The following is a 23,932-nucleotide window of genomic DNA, read 5'->3' as shown; positions in this document are numbered from 1 at the left end:
TTGTCTGATATTCTTATTTGTCATTGTAACTTCTCACGATTAGTAATTTCTAGTCCACCGCTGTGGAGTAACGGTTAGGATGGCTGACACGGGTTCAAATCCTGGTTGGGACAAGTTACTTGAATAGGTTTTTCCTGGGTTTCTCCTCAACTCATTTAGAGCAAATGCTGGGTAACGTTTGGTGCTGGACCCTGGACTCATTTCGCCGGAATTATCACCTTCATTTGTCCACTGTTGTGGCTGAGGGGTTAACGAGTCTAACTCCGAATCCAGCGGTCTCGGATTCGATTTCCGTTCAGGACGAGTTACCTGGGTGAGGTTTTGTCAGGGTTTTTCCCTCAGTCTATGGATGAATATCAGGTAACTTTATCAGGCGATTGGAACCCCACTCATCTCCGCCACTTCCTTTCCTCCCTCCTCATCCTTTCCTCATCATTCCGTTTCTGGTTTTTCAGATGACTCTACAGGCGACCTCCCGGAACTACTGGCTCTCTCGACCGGTCTCCGTGGATTGTAGTTAAGCGACGTTGGATGGCTTCTGCAACGAGCACCCGAGGCGGACCTACTCGGGGGAGGAGTTTCGCCTCGGACCGACAGGGGGGCCTTGGGGGAAGTTGCCGAAGCAGGAATGATATATGGATTACGGTCGGCTGTAGGGGCCGGTCGTTAAGTGAGTCATACGGTTAGGGCGGTGCGTGTAGGGGATCTGTGGCATGCAACTCATTCCATATCGAGGGTTAGCGTAATAGATCTCAATAGGTCGCTGTGCTAGGCCATTCATGCCCCCCTCAGTTAAATTCCATTCCATCACCTTCATTTCACTCAGACGCTAGCGCAGTTGATAAAACGTTGTAAAGTAAAATAATTAAAAATAATTACTTTCTATATTATATAAGTCATATAACTTAGCGACTTGAACTGCACGACTCCACTGATATAAGAATATCGAACCAACGAACCAACATTTAATACCCATGGATAGCGGAGCTACTTGGTTATGTGGTCACCATGGCAGTATGGAATAAGTACACAATAGAAAAAAACCTCTTGTCTATCATATGTGAGTGCGTGTAAGGAACAGATGTCGGGAGCTTCTTGTCTAGAGGAACACATCGCTATGGTAATGCACTCCGCTTCAATTTAAGAGAGTGTGAGATATGTATTCATGTCCAAGTCACCACCGTTTCCAAGACGAGAATCTGGAGCGCAACATTTCCTTCTTCCGTTCCATTTAGTACGGTGTGGGCTGAAGGAGAAGAGGAAAATGTAAAAATGAGGCTTCTACTTGATCGAATCGTCGAGTGTTTCTTGATGCTAACGTTGACTTTATTGTATAAATTTGATTATGTTCTTATCTGGAGGCAGACTGCTTTCAAATGCTGCAGTTTGTGTGTACAGTTTCGTGCTGCATAAACGTTCAGTACTTACGTTCGCTTAAGATTCACATTTTTTTTTTCTCTGCACACACTGTTTCTTTCCCAATACTTCCTAAGATTTTATATACAGCGTGTCTCTAAAGTCCCTATCCATTTCCATGATAATGTAGACCAGGAGTCGTCATCTCAGTGCACTGTGGTTCAGGCACAGTTTGCTCGCTAGCTCAGTTCTATCCCTTAGACATTAAGGGTGATATGCATAGATATTTCGCTAGCCCGCGCTACGAGCGTGCTAAACTAGCCCCGGCTATCGACTGATTACTTGTACAGGATTCATATCATATCATATATCATATCATATCATATCATATCATATCATATCATATCATATCATATCGTCTACACCTGTGGAGTAACGGTCAGCGCGTTTGGCCGCGAAACCAGGTGGCCCGGGTTCGAATCCCGGTCGGGGAAAGTTACCAGGTTGAGGTTTTTCCGGGGTTTTCCCTCAACTCAATACGATCAAATGCTGGGTAACTTTCGGTGCTGGATCCCGGATTCATTTCACCGGCATTTTCACCTTCATTTCATTCAGACGCTAAATAACCTAGATGTTGATACAGCGTCGTGAAATAATCCAATAAAATAAAAAGTCATATATCATATCATATGATATCTCATATATCATATCATATCATATCATATCATATCATATCATATCATATCATATCATATCATATCATATCATATCATATCATATCATATCATATCATATCATATCATATCATATCGCTAACACTGGTTTATGAATAAGAAAAACGTCAGTTCGCTGATCATCCACCGGAAGTCCGCACTAAGAATGTCTATGAATATGGCTCCAACTGTGCAGTAGGAGTTGGGGGGGGGGGGAGGAATCAGTTGATGGGAGTGGCGTCCGTTCGCTTGTTCAACCCTTTTAATCAGTCTCTAATAGTTATAATGAAAATAAATACGGAAGAAGCATGTACTTAATTTATTTTAAGAGGAACTGTGTAATAAGTAAATCACTTTTCAGTTTAAGACAAGTTGTATTTTTCCGTTATGTATTGTAACGGTTTTGAAAGTAAATAGTTTTTTTTATATTAAAGTAATTGAGAACTTACAGACCTATAATAAATTTTCACTTTTACAAAATACTAAACAAACAGAATCCATTAGTAATATTTATATCATGTTATCCTACTCCTTTGTTCAAGTGTCGTCAATAAAATAAAATGAATTACCGTAATTTCCCATAACTATGGTCCAAAACGCATTATGTACTACTTAGTCCCCCAAGAGTTCGGTGTTTGCCATTTAAGGCGCTACTGTGATGGAATTATGTTCCCCATAGATGCTTCTATCTACCATTACAAGTGGCAATGATATGGATATACTTAACAAGGTCAGTGTGCATCGTTCTATTGAATGTGTGAAGACACGAAATCATTCAGTTTGTATTTGTCTGTTTTATTAAGCTCTCCTCTGTAGAACTGGTAAATTATAGATATATGATTGTTTGTACAATTAAACCTGGCTATATAGTGTTTACTTTCACGTAATAATTAGACTGCCAGAGGTTAAGGACTCTGCGTTTAACCTCAAGGCTAGAAGTCAGTCCTCAACTATGTACCACAATTTTTCGTGGACTATAGTTGTATTTCATTTTGAAATATTTGTTTTAATGAAATGTGAACAATTTGATTATTTACTTCTGCAAATACGGTATCTCAGTATATTCTAAAACACCATTTAACATTATAGTCCAGTAAATAAAGAAACAGGCTGTTCCTGCATCAATGGTACTAGCACGAATAATGGTCCGGTAAAACGAAAACTTCAGGGTAGAAGGATCACAACCGTCCCTGTAAGTGACTATGAGAGCGATGAAATTGAATTGGATACAGATTATGATGTTTCCGGTGTACTCTCCATTTACAGACAGTGAGTCAGATGTGGAAAAGAAGACGAAATCTTTTAAAATAATGCTGAAGGCACATAATTATATGGTAGTTCCTTATGAGGAGGAATTGTGGCCAGGGAAAGTTTTGGAAGTGAAGAACAATGGAGCTGTTGTTTCATATATAGTAAGAAGCGGCAATTACTGAGGTGGCGAGAAATGGAAGACATTTTATTCTATAGAAAGGAAAACATAATAAAACAAATTGAAGACCCTGTATGCGTCTCGAAAAAGAGAGATCTATTTTCAATTTCAGAATTACAAAAGAAGTGGAGATTCAAAGGTCTACTGATTGTAGTTCTCAGTATGGTAAATAAACATTATCAGTAAATTTATGTGCATAATATTTTGCTAAGAATGTGTTAGTTTATTTTGATACCGTACTTTCGTTCTTTAATATACACTCACCGGCAAAAAAATCGGACCAACTACATTTTATTTAAAATTTTTGAAAATTGTAGGATATTTTAAATAATTGTAGGTGTGCTGAGGTTCATTTAGTTATTCATTTATTATGTGATACGTAACAATGTAATACTGAATACGTAATAGCCAACAATGATCTGAAAAAGAGATTCGTTCTTCTTGCAATATTGTGTCTAAACTTCTCGGGCTCATTTCAAGCTATGCTGAAGAAGTCTACAGACTGGTAAGCTCTCTTGAGGCAGTATTGGAGTACTTCATTGTATACAAATGTCACTAAGTCCTACCGATTCAGCAAAATGGTTGCATTGATAGAAGATGGGAATAGTCAGCGTGATGTGGCTACAGTTCTTGGGACCAGAAGAGACTTCCAGAAAATAAGACAAGTTAACGTGAGTGAGAGAACTGTAAGCAGCCGTCTTGATGAATGTGGGCTGAATTCCAGAAGAACCAGCTAAAGGCCCAGAATTGCTTCAGCAACATCGTTGAACATTTGGAAGAAAATTGAAACAATTTGTAAGTTTTTATACCTTTTAATTATATCCATTGTTTGCCGTTGAAAATAATAGTGCAAATGATAATGAATAAGTTTTTTTTTTCTGGGAAGCAATGTTTTCTTCATTTTTCATAAAGGATTTTCTGATTCTCACCTCATAAAAATTGCGAAACTTTAGGTGGCCGGGTTTTTTTTGTCAGTGAGTGTAGTTGTTCATAATTGCAGAAAAATGACTTTCAGATTTCACTTGTTTATTGAGTGTTTATGTAATGTGTACTAATAACAAGAATCCATGTACTTTTAATTTATTTTTAATATTTCTGTGCTAGATTATGTTTCTACCCTTAAATTAGAAACTCAATGTATTGATTTACGAATAATTACTGCTCCAGCTATAGTCCATTCATGCTTTCAAGCATGAATATATGAGTGGACCATAGCTGGGCAACTCAGAATACAACTATGTATCAATGTTTATTATTTTTTTAACACTTGTAATTAAATAATTTGAAACACATATGTCAATATTTATTTAATATACACTTACAAGAGTCCGAAGCCAAAATTTCACTTAATCTGGATGAATAGTATTGAATATACAAAGAAAAATGTGACAAATGTGAACCATAGGGGAAACTGTGGTATCCATTTTTTTACCTGACACTTTATATCACAAAATCAATTATTTGTTTTTATGTATAACATATGAAACATATTATCGTTTCTGTTACAAGACTGAAGTAGGCCTAGATTGTTTTATTACAATGAAAATAACAATTGGTAAAAATTATTTTCGCTGATCATTACCATTGGTTTTCCTGGATTTTTAAATTCGTTTTTCCCTCAGTAACTGTTCAGTGTTAGGTGTCAATGCTAGTTTAGAACACAATCGAAGAAGACATTTTAAATTATGGTCAGAAAGTTGGCTTCTGTTATGGGATGCGTTGGCTTGGCTCGACACACTGCACACTACTACCTCCTCACCCAGCATCTTGTGTCACGCAACATGTGCCAACGCTCTACTGCAACGAGCACTATATTGGCTTAGGTCATATGCCTTCTTATTCTGAAACCACACACTCTATACGCATTTAAATAATTATGTTGGGTGAAGAATACAATGCGTGCAGTTCTGCGTTGTGTAACTTTCTCTATTATCTTGTAACCTCACCGGTATTATTCGATTGAGAAGCTTTTGTCATCTAGTCTGTTAAAAAAAAAAAAACTTAAAGTTAGAATTTATGAAACAGTTATATTACCGGTTCTCTATGTTTATGAAACTTGGACTCTCACCTTGATGGAGGAACAGTTAATATAAACTGTGTAACAAAAGTAAACTCATGTACATAGAGTGTTAATACATTTCAAATAATGCTACATAATAGGGAGAAATTATGTTAAGAATAATTGTGAATCTTCAGCGTTATCAGAAGGAATGTCTGAAGAACGAAATTACCATGTAGTCAGTGATCGCTAACGTCAGTATAATTAGAATGAATTGCTAAGGAAGTTATTCTTTAAGCTATTTTTAAAAGTGTTTTTTTTTTTGTCTTGCAACTCCTAATACTTTGTGACACAGAATTCCATTGACGTGAGGTGGAGACTGTAAAAGATTAGGAGCAACAAAATGTTCTACGAAGAGATATACATAGCGTGCCATAGATAAATGATCTGGTATTTAAACCGTGGTTAGAGTATAGATAAGAGAAACGAGATGTAAGGTAATTTGGTGATGAGGTGTAGGATTTGAAAGAGCTCTCTTCCCTCGTTTTCTGTAGTAAATGGAACAATCAACTTCTAGATTCGGAGTCTGAAACGGCCTGCCCTAGTAATAACAAAGCTACACCTCATAAACGGCGTGTTGTGTGCAAATATTTAATGCAACGTTTTTACTGTCTTTCCATTTTCAAGTTGCCCAGCTAAGAATATAGCGAATTCCGTGCTGTTGTTGACTTGGGTATAAACAGGTACATGCAGTTTCAGTTGCACTGAGGGAGAAATAAAATTACATATAAATGCTGCAAAAATGTTTGAGAATGTACATCACCCTCTACTATACGCACCACAATCACACGTAATTAGGTTACTAGGCTGTTTTATTAAATTGGCATTTCGTAATTATCGAAGGAATCTTTGAATTACCATATTAGAATTAACACAAATTTCCATACTTGCATTGTCAGCGGCACCCCCTGACCAAAAGAGGTAATTAATTCGGTTTATTAGCAAATAATATGTTCTTAAAACCTTAAATAACTAAGATGTGCAATTGCTTTTAGGAAAAATAATACACGTAAATTGAGAGAAAAAAAAGTTTCGTCTGAGTTTTAAATAATCCTAAATACTACAGCCTATATACATTCGGTCTTACTAATAAACTGTGTATAGTTTTTATACGAGACTTATGCAGCTTTGAGACAGAAAACGTTACTAATAAACCATGAATAAGCGATGGATGTATAAACAATCTGTAACTATACAATGGGAATTGCTTTGCAGTAGTTATAATATACGAAACCCCTTGTTTAAGCGTTGTATATAGAAAAAAAATGGCTACCCCTCTAACAGCTGTTCGTATCGACTGTCATTTTATGATCATGGATGCCTTGTAACCACAGAAGAACACACCAAAGAGCACAGAATAAGTAGAATATTATTGCTGTAGCTTGTACTCTTTGACCAAAATATAGTGTGGTAATCGATCAGTGCCAGTTGTACTATCGATTCTTAACACGGCACACTAGAGCGCTCTACCGGATGCAATAGAGAATCTCATATATTCTATTACCTTCCGTAATGAAGTAATGACGAAACTATGACGTAGCTGTGTAACAGCTATACTGTTATACACGACATAAGGAATTTACACACGACTTATAAACGAGCTACTCATTGTATAAGTATAAGAGAGTTAAACGTCTGTATATAGAGTTTTTATTAGCATGACCGATTGCATGTAGTGTCATGTAGTAAGGGAAACTCGGCTAATTCCGCAGTAGTGCATATATGATTTTACTGCGGCTTTACAATAGTGTGGACGTAAGTTTTGAGAGGCTGTCAACAGGAGACATGTCCTCTGCAGTGCTATAAAAATCAAGGATATTGGTCTAAGACTCTGTTGGCAATATAGTGAATCATCGAAAGTTGGCTGTTTTTCGTGAGCATTGTTACATACAAATTGTTCCTTTTATGTTACTTTCATAATGTATTTCATAATTACTTACTACTGCGGAATTAGCCAAGTCCTATTGCGGATTTATCCGCACTGTTTCGGAATTACCCGAGTTCTTTTTCAATTGTAATGCATGCACAACTAAATATATTTGCATTTTGATAGGTCTCTTTGCCTCATTTGGTAATGAAGGGTTTCGTCCATGTCTACATACCTTGATAATATTTTTCAATAAACATTTTGATAAAAATATGATAGATTTACTTCTTAATATTGCGGAATTAGCCGAGTCTCCCCTATTATACAGGATTCCGTAACGGAATTTGGGAAACCACTTAATTAAGAAATGCTGTCCTGTTTAGAAGCCTTACTTCCAATTAAAATATAGACAAAATATATATTTAAGAATTCGCTTTCATGTTTTAGTAAATATGAAAATGTTTTGCTAAGAATTACGTTATGGATTTTTAAAATTATAATTGCCGTCGTTATCTGGCGTTCTGAATTTCTCTGTTACGTCCCTAATCTATGTGAAACATCTGTTCGTGTAGTCACTCCATGAAGAAGTAAACACGTCGGCTTTAACATAAGGATTCTCTTCATCAGTAGCTGCATTCATGGAGCATTTACCAGAGATGAAGGCATAGTTTGTCTAATACGAGAGGAAGAGAGAGAGAGAGAGTGAAAAAAAGAGGACGATCTGGTTTATAGACGGATGACTTGCAGCAAAATCGGAAGAAATGGCAGCCCCTCAAGATGGATGACCGTGCATGATGGATTAGCAGAGAGATGGCTATATCCAATTTCAGCATCCTTCGCAACTTGATCACAGGCCGGAGTTTTGCTAACTTGCAAACACGATTTTAAATTTGTTTTACTCTTTTGAAAAGTTTTTTTTTACAGCCTACAGTGAGTTTGCAATATATATAAACAAATATAATTAAAATAAATAAAATAAAGTCCACACCTGTGGAGTAACGATTAGCGCGTCTGGCCCGTGTTCGATTCCCGGTCTGAGCAAGTTACCTGGTTGAGGGTCCTTCCGGGGTTTTCCCTCCACCAAATATGAGCAAATGATGGGTAACTTTCGATGCTGGACCCCGGACTCATTTCAGCGCCATTATCACCTTCATCTCATTCAGACTCTAAATAACCTAAGATGTTGATAAAGCGTCGTAAAATAACCGACTTAAAAATAGAATAAATAATGGTAAATAGGTGAGAAATGAAAAAATTGAACAAAAGACAGTCAACTTCTTCCTAGGTCGTTTTAAAGTCTCTTTTCTTTGAGGCTTGTGAATCATTGAGCTTTGAAATTCTCTTCTTGATATTATACTTTTAATGTTCTTTCCAGTTGCTCTTATATTTTAAATTATTTTAGGTAATTCATTAACGTTGAGTTCTTCGCAGATGTTTAGTTTCTTCACCTGTTATATTTGATGTTGTCCGCTATGGATGTGAGAAATTTAATCTTTGTTGCTGTAATGCCGCTTACACTTCATCTTTCTTCTTCATAAATAAAATAAAGATTAAAAAAATAATAATTTAGGGTAAACTAGGGTCTGTTGGACAGTCGGGCATGTTGGACACTCTGTAATTTAACGTGTTACCTCGCCACTTGTGGGCACCACATTCTGCTAGAAGTCAATGACGGAAGTAGCCACGAGTGGGGCTACTTCCGTCATTGACTTCTAGCAGAATGTGGTGCCCACAAGTGGCGAGGTAACACGTTAAAGTACAGTGTGTCCAACATGCCCTAGTTTACCCTATATATTATTTCAGATTGCATCGAATTGCACGACAAAATTATTCAGTGTAAATGAAATTCTTAACTTAAAGATTTAATCTGTATCAAATTAATTGTATATCATCCCAGCCACACCTTCCGGTACAACCACTATGTTACGACTTATTTCAACTAATAAATAATGAGATCGACGGGCGATTTGTACATATTTTAGAGCCAAAATCACCATTACAATCTACAAAAAATTACAATTAAATCCAATTTCATAATAAAATTTCAAATAATAATCCAATAATCAATATAAATGTAATCCATCTCCACCAAAACATAAACTGCATCTTGACCTGAAATAATTTATTAAATTAAACTAAGAACAATTTTAGACCCTAAAAATATTTTCATTATAACGGCGGTATACATACATAGTGTTATAATAGTACATTATGCAACGAGTCTATAATGAAGGTAATTAAGAAGTGAGTATGGATATTTATGAAATGAGCGCAAGCGAGTTTCATAATTTTCATACGAGTTTCTTAATTACCATTATAGGCGAGTTTCATACGACTTTTTATGCTCAACCATATTTCTAACTTGATATTATTAATTTTATTGTATCTGACCTGGAGCAATGTTCCGTATGTTGTGAGATGTGCGCAGACGCGAAAGTATTGATTTTTTCCGAGGAACAGATGTCGACATTGACCTTGCTAGGCCATAAGAACCTACAGAGATAACATTGAAATTAAATTAGACATTGAAAAAGGAGATGACAAATTGAATTTATTTGAATATTATTTACAATTAACGCTAATTATTATAGTAACAAAACATAACCTTCTGCGACAGTATTGGATTTCCAGCCTCCGTGACTTTTCGCTAATTCTCTTTCGATTGCATATCCGAGAATAATCGATACTTGCGGTTTTATAACGGTAGAAAGCTGACCTGTCATTGGCTGAACAGTTGTAACCTGAGTCGTCATTGGCTGAAAGACCTGACCTTTAATGAATAGGTGTACTTTAATGACATGCATTAAAGGACTGCTACCAGGTGTATAATTACTACATTTCGGCATGGTCGAGCATAACATTTATTTATGTATCTGTAATTGTTTTATTTTCATGTATTAGCATTATAGTTACATAATTAAATCTGTTTATTTCAGTTTTTATATCGATTTCACTAGTGTGTGAGATCTTCTTCCGAGGAAGTTAAATTTTGACACTTGTTCAAAGTCTCTGTTTTCTACAATTTTTGTGTATGCACCGTTAAATGTTTTACTACTGAAATATCTATATGAAATTGTTTCTCCAGCCACTATATCCTCCTACTCTTCATCTTTCACCATATCTGCAGCTCATCTCTGGAACTACCACAGCATGTCAGAGACTGTCGGACATTACCTAGTTTCAAAAATAAACTAAAATTGCACTTTTCCAATTTAGATTTCCTTCAATTAAAGCTCTTTCCTCTGCGACAATTTTGTAAATAATATATTTTTCTTCCATATCTGTTCACGAACACTGAACTCTCTTGACCACCAAATGAATATATTATCATAGTCTTTTTATTGTGGCCTTTATTTAAATTTAGATTTTTTATTATCATGTTGCATTACATATGTTGTATTCTTCCTTACGTTTTCCCTGTTAACAATTTATACCAATTGAGTTGCTTATGGTATTTTCCAGTCTTTAGATCTGTATTTTAAATAAATGAATGAATGAAATGAATGAATGAATGAATGAATGGAATGAATGAATGAATGAATAAGTAAATAAGTAAGTTAATAAATAAGTAAATAAATAAATAAATAAATAAGTAAGTAAATCAATAAGTAAGTAAATAAGTAAGTAAATCAATAAGTAAGTAAATAAGTAAGTAAATCAATAAGTAAGTAAATCAATAAGTAAGTAAATAAGTAAGTAAATCAATAAGTCAGTAAATAAGTAAATCAATAAGTAATAAATAAGTAAATCAATAAGTAAGTAAAGAAGTAAATCAATAAGTAAATAAGTAAATCATTAAGTAAGTAAATCAATAAGTAAGTAAATGAATAAATAAATAAGTAAATCAATAAATAAATAAGGAAATCAATAAATAGATAAGGAAATCAATAAATAAATAAGTAAATTAATAAATAAAAAGTAAATACATAAGTAAATAAGTAACTAAATATGTAACTAAGTAAGTTCAAGGTTATTAGCGTTTTCTGAAGTTATTCTTCTGTTTCAGCAATTAGGATCTTAATGTATGCAAATACCATGGTTTTTGCTACTGAATTTCCAAATTGGAATAACTGTAGTGATCCACAAATTGCTATACGGTAAAATATTAATTCTTAGTCCATTTTAATTGTAATTTTGGTCAAGGGGAAAAAATCGCTTTCTAAGAAATTAGTAATCTTTTATTCACTGATTTGTAGGATTACCGTGAATCACTATAGTTTAGATTGTCAATTTAGGCCTAATACTACCCTTAACTAGATTTTTCCATTCTGTTATTATTTCATCTAAGTTTATATTAAAATAGTGGTTGTTAATGGCCAAATTTGTATGACTCCTGCCGTGATTGGCATTGCTTCTCTCTAGTTTATTTTAAATTGTATCCCTTCAAACACCTTTCAGTACTTATTTGACATGCATTGGTAGATTTAGTTTTAATATTTTCTGAAAAGCGTTATTATAACCTGCGAATAGATGGTGTGTTTCAAAGTTCAATTTTATGCTTTCTAGCTTCTTCCTTCCCTGAAGCTTGTCTACTTTTCGAGCAGTATTGCTTCCGTTATTTTATTTAATCTAGCACTATCAAATTTGTATAGATAATTCACAGTGCGTTAAGTAATCTTGCAGCTCTATAGCTTCCATTTTTCAAACATCTGTATTATAAAATATTGCTATTATATTTGCATTGTTAACTCTTTAGGAATTGATTTGATTCTAGCGCTTAATAACTTAAAAATAATTAAAGACGTCATGGAATTTCTAGGTAAGTTGGGAGAAATGTACAGCGAACAGGGTACACAATTTGCATGGAAGGAAGGCAATCTGTATCTACCAGTATAATATACTTATAAGAAAGAAACTCAGAAAGAAATTTTTCAGTCGATGATCAATGTCATCTAATGTTTCTTCGTCGAAAACCCTACGATGTTTATTTAGTTTCTTAGTCTCAATACTTCCCATTGCCTCAAGTTTATAATATTGAGAGTATGAATTGTTGTATTATCTGGAACTTTTACACCAGGGAATGTTTCTTCAATTCGGCTTTGAACTTGACGAGCTGATTGTGTTAGCAGATATTAATAATAAGAAAAACACGTTACTCAGTATAAAACATACACTGAGCCATAATACAATATGCGGTTACATATATAACAACAAACACTCAAATTCAAATAAAAGAACTGTCTCTTGGCAGTCACTGGCTTACTGACGCAATCTTGATTTTATCCCCTTTCGTGGGAATCAGTTGTGCGCTTGATGATAGCACAGCCGCCGCAGACTAGTTTATATTTCAATGGCTCACATTGTACATGCATGCAGCATAAGGAAAGATTGTGGTGTAGTACCAGCTCAAACGAAACGCAGGATATTGAGCAGCTCAGCTTCGTGGTTATTGAATGAATGAATGAATGAATGAATGAATGAATGAATGAATGAATGAATGAATGAATGAATGAATGAATGAATGAATGAATGAATGTTAGCCATGATGTCCCATATTGGGCACAGGCCTCCTGTGATGGGGTTAGAACCCCCTCGACAGGGATGGCTCAAGTGTACTCGCTTGGTGAGCCAATCCAGGCGAGCTTGTCATATATACTACTTTTGTGACATGGTTAATAATCCTATTAGATTTTAACTAGTCTCAGCACTCTGTTCTTTGTTCATATTTTTTCTTGCACTACACACATTATACTGACACTGGCACTTTGACAAACACTGATTGCTATTTACACTATTAACTGACACTTTCTCAACACTGACTTTAGTCTTTACAAAACTTATCTTACACTTTCACTAATACTGACTTTACTATTTACAATATCTTAACCCTGATTACGTTATCTATTTACAATGACCTTCCCTAGTTCTTTCCACAAAACTCTGTTCTTTGCTGTCCTCGACCATTGTTAAACATGTCACACCATGTGAAACGTGGTCTTCCCAGTCCTCTCTTTCCGACGTAGGGGTCCCACATCGTGACTGCATGGGTCCATCTTGTCTGATGTAGTCTCGCCACATGTCCTCGCCACAGGTCCACTTCGTTGCCGTGGCTCGTTCTGCTGCGTCAGTAGTGTTCGTCAGTCTTTGCAGTGTTTCGTTTGTCATTGTCTCGTAGCGTGGTGCCCAGTATTTTTCTTTGCATCTTCCTCTGGCATGTTTGTATACTTGAGCGTTGTCCCTCGGTCAATGTCCAGGTTTGGCAGACGTATAGCAAAACTGGGATTATACATGTCTCTAGTACCTCGAACTTGAGATTTCGGTTGATTGTCTTGTCCGTCCATATGAACTTCAGGCTCCAGAACGCCTTCCATGCCGATGAAATTCTTCTATTGATCTCTTTGTGGTTTCGTGGCTATTGATGTGTACAAATCTGTAGTAAAGGTAGCCTTCAGCACTCCCATCGTTCTTGACCCGTGTCTTAGAACAGCTGGCTCTAATTTGTTGTAAACTAGCAATGTATGCAGACTATGTAAAATTCGTATGGCCCCGGCGGATGTTGCATGCAGCAAGCAACATTAGGAATACCTCTAGTTAGAACCAACGTGTTAGTGTTCATGGTCGTTTTTATTAAGAGGTGTAGAATTTCTATTTGTTGTAGAAAATAAAGATGGTCATTAACTCAAAATCTACGAAAACAATTTCTTTTCAAATGTTTTTCTAGTCGCCTGGACGTTGGCCATCACTTCAGTGAATTTATCCCTCTTTTCAACAAGTCGACTAAGTTCTACATTCCATGTAATCCGATTTGCTTGTACAGAGTGATTCAGCGGGAATATTAAATATTTCAGGAGATGGTAGTATGCACTATTCTGAGTAACATGTGTCCAATTTTTAATGGGTTTGAAGATACAACTGTTTGAATGTTACGCATAACAAGTCTTACAAATAGTGTGAAAGAACAACAAAATGCAGTATGTACTGCGTACAAAGGAATAGTAAATGTCGCCTTTCTGAGACTGTCTGAGTGCAGCATTGTTCATAATATGTATAGAGAAACAGGTGTTTACAGTCAACCTGTAGTGGCGTATCGTACATGGAAGGCAAGAATACTTCCCATGTTCATAAAGTGAAAGAGAATAAATTTATTGCAGAAATTATATTTTAATCACGAGAACTATGAATTCTCTAATCTTAAAATATCACAAAATTCTATGTCTGAGCGCCTGTCTTCGTCGAGGCGGATTCATTATTCATATTCTTAACTTGAGGCGCCTATACTGACCGATACCGATTCGCTTATTTCCGTTCGATGATTTTGCTGCTAAAGGAAGGAGGATTTCTTTGGTTTTATTAATTTTTTTACTTGTTTATTTAACGACGCTGTATCAACTACGAGATTATTTAGCATCGATGGAATTGGTGATAGCGAGATGATATTTGACGAGATGAAGCCGAGGATTCGCCATGGATTACCTGACATTTGCCTTGGTTTTGGGGAAAACCTCGGAAAAAGCCAACCAAGTAATCAGCCCAAGCGGAAATCGAACCAGCGCCCGAGCGCAGCTCCGGATCGGCAGACAAGCGCCTTAGCTGATTGAGCTACATCGGTGGTCTTCTTTGGTCCTCAAATATATTTAGGTGAGTTGGCTACAATCAGTTTTGTATTATACCAGGCCTGCACAAGGTTTGCGCTCTCCGAGTCGGCTCACAGCTCGAGAGCGGAATGCAACTATTGGCTGCGCTCTGTATAAGGTAAGGGTGGACTGGAAGAAGGGGTGATCTCGTACAAAATATACACAAAAAGAAGTACTATTATGAGTCCTTATGAAATGAATTCCCGTTCAGTGTTTGCAAAGCTATCTTGGACTATCATTAATAAATAAATAAATAAATATTTATTATACTGAAATAATAGAAACTCTACAGCTACTTACGTATACAGTATCATTTTGTTATATTTTCATTTATCAGTACATCAAAACGGGGGTTTATGCTGTTGGCAGCTGAAAGGAAATGCACTGATCGTAATGGAACATCAGTTACAGATGTTCGATGTCTTCCTTTATTAAAGTTGATGATAAACAGTTGATTTCAAATATAAATGTTGAGACAAACATAGCAATCATTTTCACAGCCAGCTTGTGTAGTCGTGGATATTATTGCTGTCTTGTAAAATTCAACCAGGCTAGTAGTATTATTCAAATGGTCTTTAGCCCTTAGGCCACAATGAAGATCAATAAGTTCAAGCTGTAAATCGTATGACACTGTTTCAACTGGTGTTGAAGGAATTTATTATGATAACTTTAAACTTCTTTCCAATTATGACAAGATCTTGGAACCTAGAATTAAATTCAGTTTGAATTTCAGTTAATATTTGCAAATAATTGTTTAATATGGCTTCATCACGAGCAGTTTCTATCGTTGGAAAGTGAGCCATATTACCTTCACGAAACTGACTTACGAAAAGTGTAAGTTTACGACTGAAATTCCGTAATTTATTCAACATAAGTCAACAATGAGCTGGCCTTTTCTCTCGGAGCCAGAAAGCTCGATGAGCGCCGTTTGTGCAGGCCTGTACTATACCGTATATATAAAAATTTGTTTTATTGTTTCTCTCACATAAAATTGAACCGCATGCCCTGTACTGATCCGAAGTGTGCAAATCTTAAAGCACTCAGCATTCTCAATAACATGTGACTACAGTTGTATTCTTACGCTGTTAGGTATTAGAAGCGTTTCTAACAATATAGCATATCATTACGCATGTTGAATAAGCAGATAAGGTAACTTTTTATGAGTTTTGTCATGGAAATGCTGTAACTACTCTTAGAGACTATATTCGACGGTTCCCTAATCGCTGAGTACCTAATTGAAGAATATTTACTAGCGTTTACAACAAATTACATGAAACGTACAGTTACAGTATTTTCTTGGAGTGTACAAATGAACAAACTGTGCATGAAGTATAGGGGCATCGTTTTATTTTTACTTCAATTTTTATTGTACCTGGGTTTTTGAATATACTTCACTCCCACCCCATCTACTAGTAAATTTCCAATCGTCCTCCTCACAGAACCAAGGCCGCGTATGCAGTCAAAGTCGCCTTAAACAGTACTGAGTTAGTGAATATAGTACGTTCCAGAAATATGTTCGCATACTACAGTGACGAAAGAGCTTTCAATATTGAATCACATTTTCGCACAGGTACTGTCGTCCGTTTGCCTACGTCGCATCCCGGTTTCCCCCACCTGCTTCTGCTCGCCCCTCTGTAAAGTTTAGTGGTTTGGCTGTCTTAGTTCTTTTCTGAAAACATTAATTTCTGTTAGGAATTGGACGTTTACGTAATATTATACAACTGTTTAAAATAATTTAATTAAAAGGGTCTCGTTAAGTAATTAACTGTCACGTGATTTCTCCTCTTTCTACAACCCTGCGACAAAACTACTTGGACGGACAGTAGATAGCATATCTGAGTAATTTTATCTTTTCGGATCGGGCATAAGTGGAGATTGAATTTACAGTACGTAAGGTACTCTTTTATAGAGTAGGTACAGAATTATTTCAACATGAGTTACTCGTACGAAGGACGAAACTGGTAATTGGAATTAGGTACAATAGTCTATAGTGCAATAATATGCACATTAGAACTGAAGCCTGTATCGAAATGAACGGCCACCATTTTCAAAAATGTGTTTAAATATCCATATTATGATTACTGTATTTTTCAATTTAACTTCATTCTCTAAATTGTACGCTAATGTGCTGTAGACAGTATAATAGACACTGCATAATGAATACGTCCGAATGGATAGCTCAGTTCGTGAGTAAAGCACGTATTGTTAATACAGTACTGTATTTTCATTAAACAAACACCTAATGAAAATTATCGAACTCAAAATCGCGATATTTCCTAGTTTAAGTAAATGGATGAACTACTTTTCTTCCCTCCTATACCTAGTAAAGTGATTTGTTTGTATTTTACGCCAATATCATCGAACTCCAGTCGTGGAAGAGGGTAGCAAACGGTGTTTCCGGTTCTCAACCGTTAATCCAAAAGTATATCCAGGTTAATATTAGAAATGTTAGTAAAAATAAAATGATGTCCCTATAGAAGACATACATCATTTGGTAGAACGTAGTTGCACAACAAGCATACGAAAAATTTCTGCACGTATCGATGTTCGACAGACGAGAGTATGGGGAAAATTTTATCAGTACGATTTCAATCCGTTTCATGTACAGCGAATGAAACACCTTCAAGAATGAGATGATGCTAGACGATTGGGATTTTATCGGTAGGTAGTTGGTAGACAGTGGATGCGGGATGACTTATCGTTGAATGTAAGTGCACATTTACTATATGTTACAGTATTTTCACTCAGACCATTGGCTGAACAGGTTTTAAACGTAAACAGACGACGTCAACATGCTACTATATCTCCGTATAGTCAGAAGGAATTGTAATACTGTAGTACATACCTTGCAAGTTCAGTCCTCGTCATCATTGATGCAATTACCAGTGTTGCAGTAAACGACGATATAATCTCGTAAGTTGTCGAAGCTGAATCGTCTTCGCCTATCGCTTAAACAGTTTTTGTATCGAGAGAATTTCTGAAGAAAACCTTTAAAATGGGGATCACTCAATTTCTTTAGAGGAATATTTGTACTGAGCATCATGTTGCACGTATCGTTAGACCCGCACAACTAAATGATGATGATGATGATGATGATGATGTAGATGGTTCCCTCAGATTTGATTACAACGTATTTCCTCTGCGATGTACTGTTGCAATGTTTCTCTATAGCCTGAGTTGTTCTGGTTTTTATTTAAATTTTACATACATTACACACGATATTGTCTTCGTTAATACATAAAATGTCACTCTCATACTCCTTAATTACATTTCGTATCTCTGAGAGAATTTAACGTTTTGCCATTATGAATGGATCAGCACTACACTATTCAACGCGTACTAAATATACTTGAGCAAGATAACATAACTGCACATATTGCGTTGCAATGTAACTATGAACGGATTGGGGTTCCTTCGTTTTGTACGCTGGTGTACACGCCAGGTACACAAAAGACGGACGGCGCGGCACGTGCCACATACTCTGATACGAAACAACTTCACTTTTCCTTAAGTCGTCCCGCATTCACTGTCTAGTAATTGGTAAGTGCCGTTTAGTCTCATTAATACTATTCAGTCATAACGGTAGAAACAATATCCCTAACTCAGATCGGTGCGGTGGTTCGACGAAAGTCCACATGTCATTGTAAAAACAATTTATTAACATCGCTTCTCTGTGAATGTGTGGTGCAATGTGATCGTCAATTAGTTGATTGCGCGTACTGTAATACCAAATCGTTTTACAGGGCGAAGCTATTTTGCGTTTCTGCAAAACAAGCTTCCAGTGTTGTTGTTGGGGATTGATTTGGTTACAAGGATGAGCGTGTTCTTTCTGCATGAGAGACCCCCTGCACATTTTAGTCGCCAAGTGAAACATATAGGCCTAATGTCACATTGCGTGAACGATGTATCGGATCGGACTGGTTGGCGTAGTTGATATAACGCTGGCCTTCTATGCCGGAGGTTGCGGGTTCAATCCCGGGCCAGATCTATGACATTTAACCGTGCTTAAATGCGACAGGTTCATGTCAGTAGATTTACTGTTATGTGAAAACTCCTGCGGGACAAAATTCCGACACACCGGCGACGCTGATATAACCTCGGCAGATGCGTGCGTTGTTAAATAAAACCTAACAACAAAATAACGATGAATCGGAAGTGGTGGTTACGCATATTGGCCTCCAAGCTCTCCAGACCTCACTCCTATCGATTTTTTTCTGTAAAGTGGATGAAAGGGGAAGAGTACAAAAAGAAAGTGTGCGCAAGGAACGAATTGGTTGCTCGTATTTTTTAACAGTGCTGTTCTAATAAAAGAACAAGTTGATCTCAGAAGACCAACAGCTACTGTACTTTGTAGTGTTGTCAACAAAGCTCAAAATTGCATTGAAGCCAGTGGTGAATTTTTTTAACAATTAATCTGAACTTTTGGAATGTATTGATACCATGTAATTAAGCAGTCACTAATCACTGAGTCATTAGTCTTTTTTATGCCACTTGTATGGCATGTTATGCGTAACATTCAAACAATTTATCTCAACACTCATTGGGGCTTGCATTAGATAGCAGGTCTTTCATTTTTTAAATTTGCGTGACGTCTCTTTTCTGTGTTTTATGCCAACATCCAGATATATTAACTAGTTATTCTCTGAATTTCTCTCCCGTTCAGTTGTGATGTGGCATCAGAATGTTACTGACAGCTGAAGACCATAAATTGACTATTTTTTTATATTTACAATAAGACCGAACTACTTCCTACATCTGTACATTTGTAATTGTATTTAAAATAAGTTGAAGACATAAAAGTTCATCTGAGGGAATTGCAGTATCATCTGCAAACCGAATTGTGTTTATTACTTCGCCGTTCACCACAGTTCAGTTCTAAAGCTTCCCTGAATATTTTATCAGAATACGGATAAAATGAAGTGGGTATAATATTCAATCCCCTCTGATGTTTCGCTAGATTTCAATAACTTCTGTTTGTATATCATCCACTTTCACGCGAAATATTTTATCACATAAGATAGAATGATAAATGAATCGTTGTAGACGGTATGTTCTGAGACCTGAACTGTGTCGAAGAAATTTTTTCTTACTTATGTTTGGAATCGAAAACTTGAAAACAATTTCGGCTTAAAATTATTCATATAAATTACTTTCCAAAGCTTTAATATGCCCAATTCCAAAACTTACGGAAATAACTGAAAAGAATATACTTTTTAATAAAAGTATTTTTTTGTCTACAAAAAGATAGCTACAATTGAACATTGCAGACAAATTTTAGGGCTTAAAAATAGGTATACTAATAACTTCAAAATTTCCGTAATCCTAACCGCCATGGAAATAGCACAGAAAAAAAATTACTATCCCTCTGCAAAAAGATTACTTTCAATATTGGCAAATACAGTGAAACATCTCTTTACGGACACCTTTTTAAGTTTCCAGCCAAAGAGATAGGGAATGCCATCTTCTGCAGACCTTTGGAAAAAGGACTGAGGAAGAGACTAGCGAAGTGCTTTGTGTGGATTTGTGGTATTGTGTGCGGCAGAAACATGGACCTTACGAAGTGAGGAGAAACGACTAGAAGAATTTGAAATGTTGTTATGCAAAAGAATGGAGCGTGTAAAATGGACAGAGGAAATAAGAAATGAAGCTGTGCTAGAAAGGATGGGTGAAGAAATAATAAAGCTGAAACTGATGGGAAGGAGAGAAAGGAATTGGCTGGGTCTCTGGCTAAGAAGAAAGTACCTATGAAGGATGCACTGGAAGGAATGGTGAACGGAAGAAAATTTCCGAGCAGGAGGAGTCAGATGATAGACAACATAAAGATATATGGATCATATGCGGAGACTAAGAGGAAGACTGTAAATAGGAAAGACTGGAGAATGATGGGTTTGCAGTGAAAGACCTGCCCTTGGGCAGAAAACTATGAATGAATGAATGACGAATTATAATTTCACATTTTTCTTGTAATTCAGGTAGCTTTTACTAAAAATATGTATATGCAATACGTACGTAGGTAACTTTATTGGATTCATCTAATACTAGAGACTAGAGATGAACAACGATCGAGAAAGCAAGACTAATAGCGCTCATAGAGCCGAAAACCTGCACGACAATGTTGTATACGTCGCGTCGTTGACGTGAAGACTGCTTGTGAGTGTTTCGAGACTTCGAGATTGATCACTCCCGAAGTTCCGAACGTCAAGCAGCCTTGAATCGCCACAGTTGTTTATACCTGACTGAACTTTTATCTACTTTGGCAAATGTTATATATGTGTAAACAATCAAGTAGCCTATTTGAAACGTCATCTCTACCTGTCAGTGTAGGATAATCCGACCCCCAGCTTCTACTTAATTACTAGGCCCTTATTAAAAGGCTAGGAATGTTCCTTTCGTATGTTGGAGACCAAGTGTGCAGTCTCAAGTAAAAATATATTAACGTTATGTTTTATGTTTTTTAGAAATGCAAATTTGTTTGAGAATTGTTTTTTTTTTCTATTTATATAACCATAGATAATATCATATAATATAACTAGAACATTTTGATAACTAAGATACTGTTCTACTTTGTCTTTTTGTCTCATTTAAACATTTATAATGTTATTTATTTCAATGATGTATGTTATTCAAAGTTAAGGAATATTTCCACGCCGACCAAATGCTATTTCGAGAATGATGAGCGAGACTCGAAGCGCATGAGAATTAAGAGACGAAACTCGAAAGACAAATGCAGCGAACACAGCGAGCGAGAGCGGCAGTTATTTTTGTTCATCTCTGCTAGGGACATAGCTGTGCCTCGTCTGTAAACATCTAGGTTCGTGCGCTAAATTCCTGCTTAGCGTACTGGTTACATAAATAAGAATCATTACTTGAATTATGTGGAAAACTTATTGCACGCTTCTATAAATTCGTATGGTGAAGTTACATATCTATGTTTTTTTTTAACATGACATTTTCCTATTCTGCATTGTACAGTCTTTAGAATGAAATAATAATAATAATAATAATAATAATAATAATTATTATTATTATTATTATTATTATTATATTTGTAATGAAAGCATATACTCGTGGTTAATCCTGGAATCGAAACTTAATCTTCTTACTCTGGTGATAACGTCATTTATGTTTGAATGGTTGTTCATTAAAATAAACTGTAAAAGGAACTGTCTTTCACAACATGATAAAAAACTGAATGATTGAGAAATGCATAAAACATATTATGAAGCAACAATGTTCTTTACAAAAAATTAAGGTCGTTGATGTGATTGCTATCCATTACATTCTTATGTTCTAGCTCTATTCTGAATGAATTACATGCTCTAACCAATGATATTCTATCACAGATGGCTTTGTGGTTTGAATCTAATGGTTTCTTGTTTAATCAAGAAAAGACTATCAACATAACTTTTACCCTAAATCATGTAATAAACAAGGACAATATACAAAACGATACCAAATTTCTAGGATTTTTTATAGACTCCAGTTTAACATGGGAAAAACATATGGAATATAATATATTATATGCACAAATCTATCAAGAGTTATATATTTATTAAAGAAATTAGTGACTTGCGTTTTTCAAAATTATTTAAGATGTGCCTACTTTTCGTTCTTTCAGTCGATAATTAGGTATGCCTTAATTTTCTGGGGAAATGGTAGCAAAATTGGAAGTGTCTTGATTTTGCAAAAGAAATCCAATAGAATTCTATGTCAATCAAACTAACTTGAACATTGTCGACCTCTTTTCAAACAATCACAGATATTAACTGTCATAAATATATATATATATATATATATATATATATATATACGACCTAGTCCTTTACACTCGACAAAATATAGGCAATTACTCATTAATAGCCAAAATACATGATCATGAAATTAGAAATAGTGAACAAATTAATATTCCATACTGTAGATTACATAAAACTAGTACAAATTTTTCTGCCATGGGGACGAAATTATATAATAAGCTTCCCAGTCAATATTATAAATTACCAACCAATAGTTTCAAAGCTAGATTTTATAATTGGCTTTTAATTGATCCTTTCTACTCTGTAGATGAGTTCCTTAACATAAATTCATACGAAATTGTTTTTCAATAAATAAAGTTATTTACATTTAGTTACAATTATTACATTAAGAGTAAACTGTTTTAATTAATTTTAGAGATTCAAAATGTTTTGTGTTTTCATTCTAATTAAACTTTACTGTTTTCAATTATATGTGTATTTTCAAATGTATGTTTTTTCCTCCCTTCTGTATTGTGACGAAGCTTATGAATGTATGTTTAATGGCTTAGTAAACTGAATTGAATTGAATATAGTAACGTACGTGAAATATCGGCAACCATTTAGTCTACGGCTGAACTTGAGGATTTAATACTGGATGATATATTTGTCTAGTGAACCTGTGTTCTTGGAAATAGAATCAGCAAATCTCACGCTCTTATCTTCCATCTCATGGTCTGCATTGTCTGATGATGAATGAGATCATTGAAAGCGATTTCACTCGAGCATTCCCATTCATCCCTTATCTTTCTCAAGTTCGTCGCCTACCCTTTAAGTAGATCTAGACAGGGAGAGTAACTGCCATGCTTGGGAAATGGAATCTCGTACACCGATTTGGAAGCGAGATCTTCCTAACTAGGTTTTAAATGTCACTCTTCTTGATAATGTGAATATAAAATAGCGAATTAACACAACGTTTGTATTATTATTTGACAAAAGTACTAGTTTCCGTGTTGATCCGGAGCTGCGCTCGAGCATGGGTTCTATTTTCTCTTTGCCTCATTACCTGCTTGGGATTTTATTCAGGGTTCCCTAACAGTAAGGCGAATGTTAGGTAATAATATAGCGAATCCTCGGCCTAATCTCGCTAAATCGACACTAAATAATCTAGTAGTTAATATATAATTGTTAAATAACCAAATTA

This window comes from Periplaneta americana, chromosome 7 (genome assembly GCF_040183065.1).
Source record: "Periplaneta americana isolate PAMFEO1 chromosome 7, P.americana_PAMFEO1_priV1, whole genome shotgun sequence".
NCBI classification, from domain to species: Eukaryota; Metazoa; Arthropoda; class Insecta; order Blattodea; family Blattidae; genus Periplaneta; species Periplaneta americana.
This window is presented reverse-complemented; position numbering follows the sequence as displayed.